At 38.2% G+C, this 10,444-nt stretch overlaps 1 long non-coding RNA gene across 1 annotated transcript; it reads right to left on the reverse strand.

Annotated features, from left to right (window-relative positions):
* Nucleotides 1-1,677: 1,677 nt before the first annotated feature.
* LOC107740908 (uncharacterized) lies at nt 1,678-8,365 on the reverse strand. The gene is made up of 5 exons (XR_001640130.1): nt 8,311-8,365; nt 8,044-8,155; nt 6,480-6,615; nt 3,340-3,381; nt 1,678-1,922 (listed from the first exon to the last, which is right to left on the reverse strand). It is a non-coding gene; the product is annotated as an uncharacterized LOC107740908 (long non-coding RNA).
* Between the last annotated feature and the right edge of the window lie 2,079 nt (nt 8,366-10,444).

A 10,444-nucleotide genomic window follows, 5' to 3' on the forward strand; every position in this document is an offset into this window, starting at 1 on the left:
CAGATTAGACAGGCATATGCTTCCAAAGGAGGCCGGTGTGCCTCAGGTGTGGGTACTGGGCCATTTTTAATTTCTCCGTAACAGTTCGTATTACTGTTTGATCGCTGAATTAACACAACAAATGTGAGTCAGCAACTACATAACAGATATCTTTGTATGGACACAGATCTGAATTATTAGGAAGGGGCAGCAACGGTGAATAAGAGTATTGATCTAGCATCTTTAGGTGTACAGACTGACACTCCATTAATACTGGGGGTGGAAACACAGCCCTTAAACACAGCTTATCTTTTGTCAGGCTAAGTGTGCAGATGCAATTCAAGCATTCAAATGGTAAGGAAGGATGCGGTCTAATGTGAAAATAATGCGAAGCACATGTACGGCAGTGTGTGTCCACGGACTTGTGTATAGAGAGAGAGCAAGTGTGTGTTGGCTTTTTTAATGAGCACATACCCCTGCCCACTGCAACACAAACGATGAGAGGCTGTCAGCCCTAGTGGACTGGGGATGTGGAAATTGAATGGAGTCTTTCAGTTCTGTTGCTCATCTCCCCTGGGGTGAGAGACTTGTTACCATGGTTATGTTGGATTCCTGCAGCTAATGGGTGGGAGTAGCGTAGCTCTGGCAACCTGGCTCCTGTCTAGGGTGGAATAGACATCCTGAGAGCTGGGGGGTGTGGTGGCAGGACTCTAGGACATGGGAGGTCACACACTGACAGGATTGCACAAAGACACACACGGGCACTGTTAGCAGAAAACGGAGAGACACAATAAAATGTGAGCGATTATGCTTGCAGCTTCCTGTCTACATGTGCCTCCACTGGAATGTCTAGTATGAGAGAACCATCGATTACAAATATATCCTGCTGCATTTGACAAAAAATGTGTATATATTATAATTTCTAATACTTAGCGTTAGGAGTTTATAACAAACTAGAACAAACTCCTAACCTAAAGTATTAGGCCTACAACATATTTTATGCAATTACATCAGTGTAAACTTTTTTTAACTAAGCAAGATGCTGCAAAGTGTGTTATAGCAAGAACTGTAAAAATGTCTTCTGAGAATTAGTGTGAAATTACATTTTTGATGGTAATATCATGGTGTAGCAACAGTTGGAAGAAAATCATGCTGAGCAAGTTAAGGCTGGAATACACTACCAGTGGCGGCTCGTGGGTTTTAAAATTGAGGAGATACACTAATTGTATTGGGTCATTGATAGGCATCACTGCTTCCCAAAATTCCCGACGCTGAGTGTTCCAAATCGGCGCCTCAGTACCCTCCTCTCGAGCGATGCAGATGTCCTGGCTCGAGTTACACTTGAAAGACTGAGTCATGGCTGATGCCTGGCCCCCCAATGGACTCAAAGGAACTTGGCTCAGAGATTTATGAAACCCATCCTATTCCCCGCATGGAGTCGGCAGAGCTTAGAAAATATGAGAGACTTTTGTTTTCCAAACTCTGACAAGCTTCAAGCTCCTGATAAATTAAGATACTCTGAAACAAAAGATTGCTTTCAGACTTTGTTCTGACGACTACCACTATGAAATTCCTTCCCCTAAAATGAAGCAAAGAGACTCATGAAAACTGAAAGAGTTAGGAGTGAAAGGAAACCTCAGAGCAGATTCAGGTAAGAAAGAAATTGTATGTTTTATTGATGTGGAGCGTATGGTGATATTGATATTGGAATGTGCTAGTGGTGTAATTAGCCAGGAAAAACATGAAGCTCTCAGAGCGAGCAGTCACTGTGGAATGTGGGCGGGGATTAAGATCTACTCACCAATCAGGGAGCTTATAATATTATTCCACGGTTTGTGCTCCCAAATGTTGCCAGAAGTGTTATGTAATCCAATAAAGACTTCAGACTGTATTACGGCAGTCAAATAACTGGGACTGCCAGCTGTTCTCGTAACTTCTGAAACCTGAAGAGATGACAGTATGAAAGATGTGTTAGATATCAATTGCATGAGTTGCGATCTTATCTAAGTATGACCAAACCTTATTATTATATACAATAAAACAATAGGTCATAAAAAGTTACACAATCACATTTAATGACACATTAAGTTGAGCAGCAGTCATAAAATGAGATACATGCGGTGATACAGTATTTGGTCACAGATTACACCCTACTGTTGGCATACATTTTTTGTAACTAATCATGTTACACAACAAACAAAACTCCTTGCATGTAAATTTAAACCAGGTCAGTGTGTGTTTTCTTGCTGATTCTCTCTCCTTTGTCCTCCAGAGCTCAGCAGTTCCATCGCTCACCCTGACTGCCTTGAGTCATGGCCACCACATGCTCTCATTGTCCAACTATTTTACTAACCGCAGTGAGACAGCTTTCATTTCAGTGGCTGCAGGGTCTGAAGGATACCCCGGGTCGACTACACCCAAACACTGAGGCAAACTGTTTGGACCACAGCCCTGAGGTCATATTAGTGGTTCAGGGGACAACTTCATTATTCATATTACACTCCGTAGAGTTTTCTTGCCTGAGTTAAGGCAACATGCTGACCTTACTCTGCTTTAATCCAGGGAATAGTGGGATTCAAGATCTGTTACAGCACAGCAATGTAAAGGACAATGAAGTATACAAAAGTAACACCTGCCAAGCACCAAATCTATATATAACTTATATAATCAGACGATTTATTCACCAGTTCAGTGTTATTGCTAACTTAAACAGAAATAAATAAATACATTTTGTGAATTGAAATAAAGCTGTAATAAAACAAAATATGAAATAAAAACTTACATAGTTATTTCAGCAACTAACTAAAATATAAGTCAAACAAGTTTAAGATGAAATACTAAAATAACTACAGTAAAACTAAAACTGAAATAAAAATAATTGAACGCTAAATAGAAATATTTACCCCCTCCCCAAACTAATAAAAATGACAAAAGCAAAAAGTGTATAAATTACTAAAACATAAAATAAAATGAAAATGACAAGAGATAATATAAAAATAAAACCTAATACTATATAAATAGAATATAAATAACACTGCATCAATAGACTAAAAAAACTGCAAACTACATGGTTTAAATCCAGTACAAATCATAATCTGACCATCACTGTAACGTGCAGTTCAATTCAAAGAAGCTTTATGTGTACTTAAATGCACCGTCATTAAAATGAGTAGGCTCATGAGTCATTTATTCAGGAGTCGGACTACACTGTTCTTGCCGTGTGTGTGTTTGATTGACTAAAAATAACCATATCATGAAAGTCGTTCATTCTGTACTGGACTACTCTGATTTGCACTGTAGATTCTGTAAGAAACATATTCTTCCTATTCCTAATGCGTTCACAGTGGTGACAAAACTTACTTCACAATGTTGCATTTTTGTGGCAGGCACAGTGGCTTGTTACTGAAAACAAACAAAAAAACTAAAAGAAACATAATTATTCCATTGTCATTGAACCCAAATGATTCAAAATACAGTTTCATGATCGCTAAGAAATATGCCGACATCTCAATTTACTTCTCATTAAGTGTGGCAAAAAGGTTCATTTTGCAGCCTGCATGGGAACAATAACTTGTGTCTGTGATGTCACTCTTGGACACAGAGGCCATGTCTCAACCCTTTACAACGACTCGGGGTCTATTAATCCTTTTGCAGGAGCTCCAAATTATAGAACAAATGAAAGTAGCCGCGGCTCTCACCGCAGGGACAAGGATTGCCTATTTTGCTGACTCGTTAGTTGCGTTTGACATGCCTGTTTGTGCAAGAGGGAGAGCAGGAGAATATTTATTGGCTTCCAGAAGTGTGAGAGAGCCGGGTACGAGCGGCTCAAGGGGCTTGTTTTCGTCCTCTTTGCCTGCATGTACTTTTTGGGGTTTAATGAACACTCGGGCGGTCCTCGCACTGCAATCAGACAGGAGTCTCTGCCACTTTCCGCCGCGCTCCGCCAGACTCGCCCCGGCACCATTCGCCTCTCCTGTCCTCCAAATCAAATGAGAGGGACATGATGGCAGTGCTGAAAGGCTCAGCCGCTGAATAATTGATGCCTTGACAAGCGTGGAGTCAATTTATCCAGTGGCACACTTTGAGTGAAATTGTGTGCATGATCAGCAGTAGCAGGGGGGAAATAAGTGTTCTCCTAATTTTATTGATTTAAATTTTTTAAAAGAAATTTCTGTTATGCAGCAGCATCCACACCATACAGCACAAAGGTTTGTCAGAAGACCGTAGTTTAGTCTCCTCTACTCTCAGCTTCAGAGTAATAGGCATCCAATTAACATGAAAAAGTTTCTAGTATTCGGACATAAACTGTTACAGAGTATCCACTACAAATTAACATAACATTTCAGTGAAATGTATTTAACGACACACCTCTTATAGAGTTTACGTGACCATATGAAAATTAGCATTAGCTACATTATGATTATGTAGATTCTAAATTTGTCTTGATTTTTTTTGATGATTTGCTAGATGTAAACATGAGACCTCTGAGGCATCAGTATGATATACACAGGACAGCACAATCAAAACAACCTCATGGATTTCTACTTGGATAGCGCGCTAATTAGCAATAACAGAAATGCCCCTGAGAATAAAAGATTTGTGCAGTCTGTCTTACTGCAAACAGATTCAGTATTATGAAAAGGTAACATGAGACAAGTGTTGAGCCAGCTACATTACTCCAAAAAATGTAGCAAGCTAAACTATCAACTACACCAGCAGAAAACAATTAGCTAAGCTAAAAGCTATTGTTTTAAAGAAAGCTAAAGAGGTTTGCTACATAAAATTTGTTAAGACAATATTAAAACGAGTTAGTTCTAATCTAGTGTGTTATATCATAAATATTAGAATGTAGAATAGCAATAACAAAATATCTCCCATGCCATGATTCTCCAACACTTCAAACTGAAGTGATGACATGAACTTTGGACAATAAATCTTGTGGTTTGTGTAAGTTTGTGACAGTGGTTGAGTTTTAATGCAACACATTTGGGCAGAAAATAAGCAGATATTTATATGAATATTGGGAAGAAGGGGACATTATGAAATAGGACACTGGCTGGACATCAAAATGGAAATGTGTTTATGAGAAAGTTTTGGCAGGAGGATGCCAAAGCCTGGGCCAGAATGAGAATAAAACACCAATTTATGTTACTTCTGGGAGTATCCCAAGTCAAAAAATTCACTGTGGAGTCACTGGTTTTCAGATTGGGGGTTCGTATTTGTAAATCTAAACAGTGCATTTAATTAATTCCATGCAACTTTTTTGGCAACTATGAAATGGACAGTGGTGTCCATTTTGTGTGTTTTTTCTAAATGTTCTAAGACTCAAAATACAATAGCTGAACACTGTTTCATAATAAACATATAGTGATCATATTTCATTATAATATATAATATGTTTACCATATTCCACTAATCGTTGTGAGTACATATTATTGAACAGTTATTTCAATCATGCAAACTTTGGTATAGTTTATATGGTAAGTGTCCAGTAAACAAAATTGGAAAACACACACACACACACACACACACATATATATATATATATGTATATATATATATATATATATATATAACATAACATTTATACAAGAAAATGACACTTGAGGCCTTAAAATACCTAGTAATGTCCTGTAACCTCAACAGAAAGCATTTCTTTCAGAAATATATTCACAAAATATTCTTTCCTGATATATCCATTTATATTGTTTTCATATCTAAATAATCTATAAAGAAATAACGAATGGAAAAACGATTTCACTTAAAAGCTCGAAAACAAACCTGAAAATGATCGTTTATCAATGTATGCCTGAAGATAATATTTCATCCAAACTAACTACTGTTTTCTGTGTGTAAATAGTGTGCTCGAAGCTTTTATGATCCATTCTCCACCTCCTCTTCACCGTCCTGAATGTGTGCTGTAAGGAAATGTCGAAGGTGGAGAGTAAAGCCTGGCCAAAGAAAATGATTCACTGAAACACGGTATTCACTTTCAATCTATCCAGTGCCTAACGATGTGAAGGCTGCAGTGGAAGTGAGTTTGAATGTGAAGTGTTGCTATTTCTCCTCAGGCGGTGGACTGTGGCAGATGCCACACACCTTCGCCCACTCTCCACCCACACTGGAGCAGTCGTGTACTCGGGGCAGATTCCATGTGCAAGCTGCACTCTGACAGATAAAGAAAATCACATTGACGCAGAGAGGGAGAAATGACGAGCTTCTCCTAGTGACTTAGCTCTGAATATTAGCGCTGGGTTAAATGAGTCTGAAAACCCTATTCACCAAGCATGGAATGAACAGTTGTGATCGTTCCAGTCATATCTATCACAGATTTGGTGTAGCTCGTGTACGTTTTCATAGATATTTTGTGTCGCAGCGGATTGTTTGTTAAGCTGACAGCTATTTATAGAGCACTGCCATGAAGGGTTATTGAAACATGACGTGGGTGAGGGTGTGAGTCTACGGTCTTGCATATACAGCTGTAAATCTGGTGCACTTACCTCGGCTCCATGCTGTTCCACTTGAGCTGTTTCTTTCAGCGCTTCACTGCCATTTCAGAGGATGGAAAGGGACTTATTAACTTATATGGGATGAGACAATGGGAGTGCGCTTGCTTCATAACACTTCACCAACGCCCTGTGCAAGACAAATGCCATTAACATTCCATGGTTAAATGGTACACTCCATCTAAAACAATTCAGAGCCAAAATGCCATTCCATTGGTCAGACAAACAGCCACACTCTTACGCCATTGGTTGAGTCATTTTTACTATATTTTCGGGGAAATCAACATATCAGTTACTTAGAGTTGTCCCTGTATATTAAACTGGAGTAGGAGAAAGCATTTTAAGATTAAAAAAAGCTTACTTCAAAGACTTAATTTTTCATTTGTTTCACCTAAACAACAACTTTTAATTAAGTCTTCTCTTTCTCTGAGAAGAATACAACCGAGTCTAATTGGAAAAAAAATGTGTCTGTGGTGAAATTTCTGTGAAATTATATTATGTTGCTTCATGTACATTTCGCAACATATACAAAGTGAAATTGTGAAAAGTGAGCAAGTTTACTATGCCATAAAAACCATGAATATGGAGCTGGTTATATGATGCAGTTGTATAAATGTATTCGTTTACAAATCATGCACTATGCTAAAAGTTTTTTAGGTTATAACACAGTATAATGCAATGAAACACTTAAAAATAAGTCTTTATTAATTGATAATCTGCCACTGTAATCATAATATGTGTGAAAAGGAATAAATGTTTTTTACATTACTGTTTTTACATTACTGCCACTAGTGTTAAATTTAGCTAGAAACTTCAGTGAATGTATAAATATGTTTTTGGAGTTTTGCAAAAATATAGGTAGAGGCACATTTTTCCATTAAGCCTTTTTTGCAAAAATACCCCAGTATTGTTTAGAGTTAGAGATGAGATCTCAACAATGTCTCAACAGATTTGTCAAGATATCAGCAAAGCCAGAGATTTCAATATGAACAAAAACATTTCTCAACAAATTTGTCCAAAACCAAACAATCTATGTTGCTATGTGGTTCATGTTAGTTTTATAGCTCTATGCATTCTTATGATCTGTCAAGAATTGCTTCATTTCCGTTTACTGTCTGAGGAAAAGTCTGAGACAAAGACCATACATGAATTAAAAGGATATTCTGGGTTTAATACATCTTCATTCAACAGCACCTTTGGCATAATGTTGATTGCAACAAAAATTATGTTCACTTGTCCCTTCTTTTGAATGGATCTCAAATAATACACAGGTTTTTAACAGAAAATACCCTGACTAAGCTTTCAGAAAATTATAGTCTTCAAATTTCTGCTTTTAAATCCTGACAAAATTAGCCCCCATTCAACATTATAAGTGGGTCACCATAACATAGATCACTTGAACAACACAGATTCCTTGAACAATGTTCAAATGTTCCTTTAACGGAAAACTCCAATAAGTGTCCAAGTTATAAAAGACCAATCTCTGAGCAATAAAAGTTTTCTCTGGGCGGCCTTGGACTATCCAGACATTGTCTATGCACTGTATGAATTGCTATACCTCTCTGCTGTCCATTTCCTCCTCATGCCTCCCAGCATTAGGCCATCAGCCAGGTCTCTGAGCCTCGAAGGCAGACAGGTACACTCCTCAACGGCCCATCCGCAGCACTCACCTACAACCGAACATTAGATAAAGAGACACTCTGCATTATTAATCAGGGAGTGTAGGGGGGGATAGGGTAAGGGGAAGAGAGAGTGAGATAACAAAGTGAGCAAGGCCAGCCGCACTTCTGCCTGAAATGTGACACTACGCCCAGCAGACACTCACCATGGAGCCAAAAACACCCGCAGACTTTTCCTTCTCCTTTGTTTTCTAATTCTGTCTGCAACAAAAAAAGAGAAAAGGGGAGCAACAATCCCAGCCGCTCCACCCTGCCAAAACCACAGGGAGATCAATACAAAACATCTGGGGATGAAGTGGACATGGCAGCTTTTGTTTGCTGGGATCGAATCCAGTGAAATAAAGTCTTGCCGGATCTGCCCAACTATGGTTTGGGTTGCCAGAGAGAGAAAGGAAAGGTGTTTGCTTTATTGAGGGTTAAAATCCGAGAGAGAATAATGGGTAACTTGGACCAATTCCTCTCAAAGGCAATGGACTGGCATTTTAGTCAGTTCAGGAGATTTCAAAGTGGCGTTGAAATACATTGGATTAAGTGCCGCTGTGGTTTAAAACACAACGCTAACATTTGAGGAGGCTCAAAGGTAACAGTCAGAGACAGAGTGTAAAGGGCAAGCAAACAGGGTGGGGAAATACTGCTGAGGTACAAACAGATATTTAAAAGAGACTTTGATTGACTTGATATTGAATATCAAACTTGCTTAATGGTTAACAGACATTTTTGCACAGGTTCAATAAGAAATGTAATCAATAACACCAATGGGACTCAACAATAAGGATGGTTCACACACCCAGGGCCAGTGTGAGAGAGCGTGAGAGAGTCTGATGAAGCAATCCCTTTCAGACCAATGCTGTGTTGCCTCTAAGAATTTTGCTTGTATCCATTTTATGCCTTGCAAATGTAAACATTTACTTTTGCATTCTTGTTTCAAATTCTGTTGCTTTGACACAGAATGTGTTAAAAATTACAAACCAGTTAGTAATGCCTGGCATTGTGTGTAAAGCAAATACCAGCAAAAGTATGTTTATGAATATATGGAGTTAGTTTTATATTTTCAAGTTTTAAAATGGCCTTAACATTGGGAAAGATCAAATGTAACAGGAAAAGTGATGCACATTGTTTGTTAGAAAATTATTATTTTTTGCATTAATTGAGCTTATACACCCATTTTTTTTTTTGCCTCGCAATCTTTTAAATTCTGCTGATTTGTTATCAAAATGACTAGTCTTGAAAGCAGATACCAACAAAAGTGTGAATGGAGTTAGCTGGAGTTTAGTTATTTCCAGTTTGTCAAAAAAAAAATTGCAACTGTAAAGAATATAACAATTAAAATCATAATGCAATAAAAATTAACCTTATATATTTTAATGCATGTTGTTTATGTTACTGTAAACTGATAATCCATGCAAATGTATCTTTTTAATTAGTTCTGACTTTAGTCCCTGTCCTATGTTTTTTCACTGTACGTCACAATACAGAAGAAATGATCAGTCGCTACTTTCATTTTTGACAAAAATATAAATATTTCTAGCAAATATAAATCACTAAAAATAAAATATTATCATTATTTTGTGGTGGGGCCACTGGAAATGTTGGCAGGGCAAATAGAAATAAGAACCACTGACCCTCACCAGCAAAAAGAAAAAAAAAATCCTTGGGCCCTGACCAAGTCTCTGAAAGATGGGTGTCTTTTAACAGATATTAAATCTCTTAAAGATGGGTGTGTTGAAATTGCATTCCGGGTTGATACTAACCCCTGTTGCGCGCTGTTTTTTTCCTACTCCACCTGGTTGCCTGCAGTCCTATAGCTCACTGATCTCTCAGGGACTGCCGGGGCCCCAGGCACAATCATTACACTTCCAAGATGCATTGGTGCCCCTTTGCCAGGGTGCCCCCCCCATGGTATTTACGACAGAGGATATTAGGCGTTCCACTTCAAGGACAATAGAGAGCGCCGAGGATGTTTTAGCTTATATTAATGCATGTAGCAATACAGTACCCTCCCAGTCATGCTAACATTAGCATGTAAATGGATCCATTAATTGCCCTAAAAATATTACTCAGGGAGCCCGGTGGCATTTTTAATGAAGGAGTCTTTTATATCGAAGTTTGTGCATGCTTTTAAAATGGCCTTAACATTGGGAGAGATCAGATGTTACATGAAAAAGCAAAGCACAATGTTTGACTAGGAAAATAGCTCTTCAGAGGAATTTTTAATGTGAATGAATGAATCACAAAATAGCACATTAGGAAAAAGCAGCATTACTAGACACAATGGACCGC

Source organism: Sinocyclocheilus rhinocerous, unplaced genomic scaffold (assembly GCF_001515625.1).
Source record: "Sinocyclocheilus rhinocerous isolate Xijiao unplaced genomic scaffold, SAMN03320098_v1.1 scaffold165, whole genome shotgun sequence".
Classification (NCBI taxonomy): Eukaryota; Metazoa; Chordata; class Actinopteri; order Cypriniformes; family Cyprinidae; genus Sinocyclocheilus; species Sinocyclocheilus rhinocerous.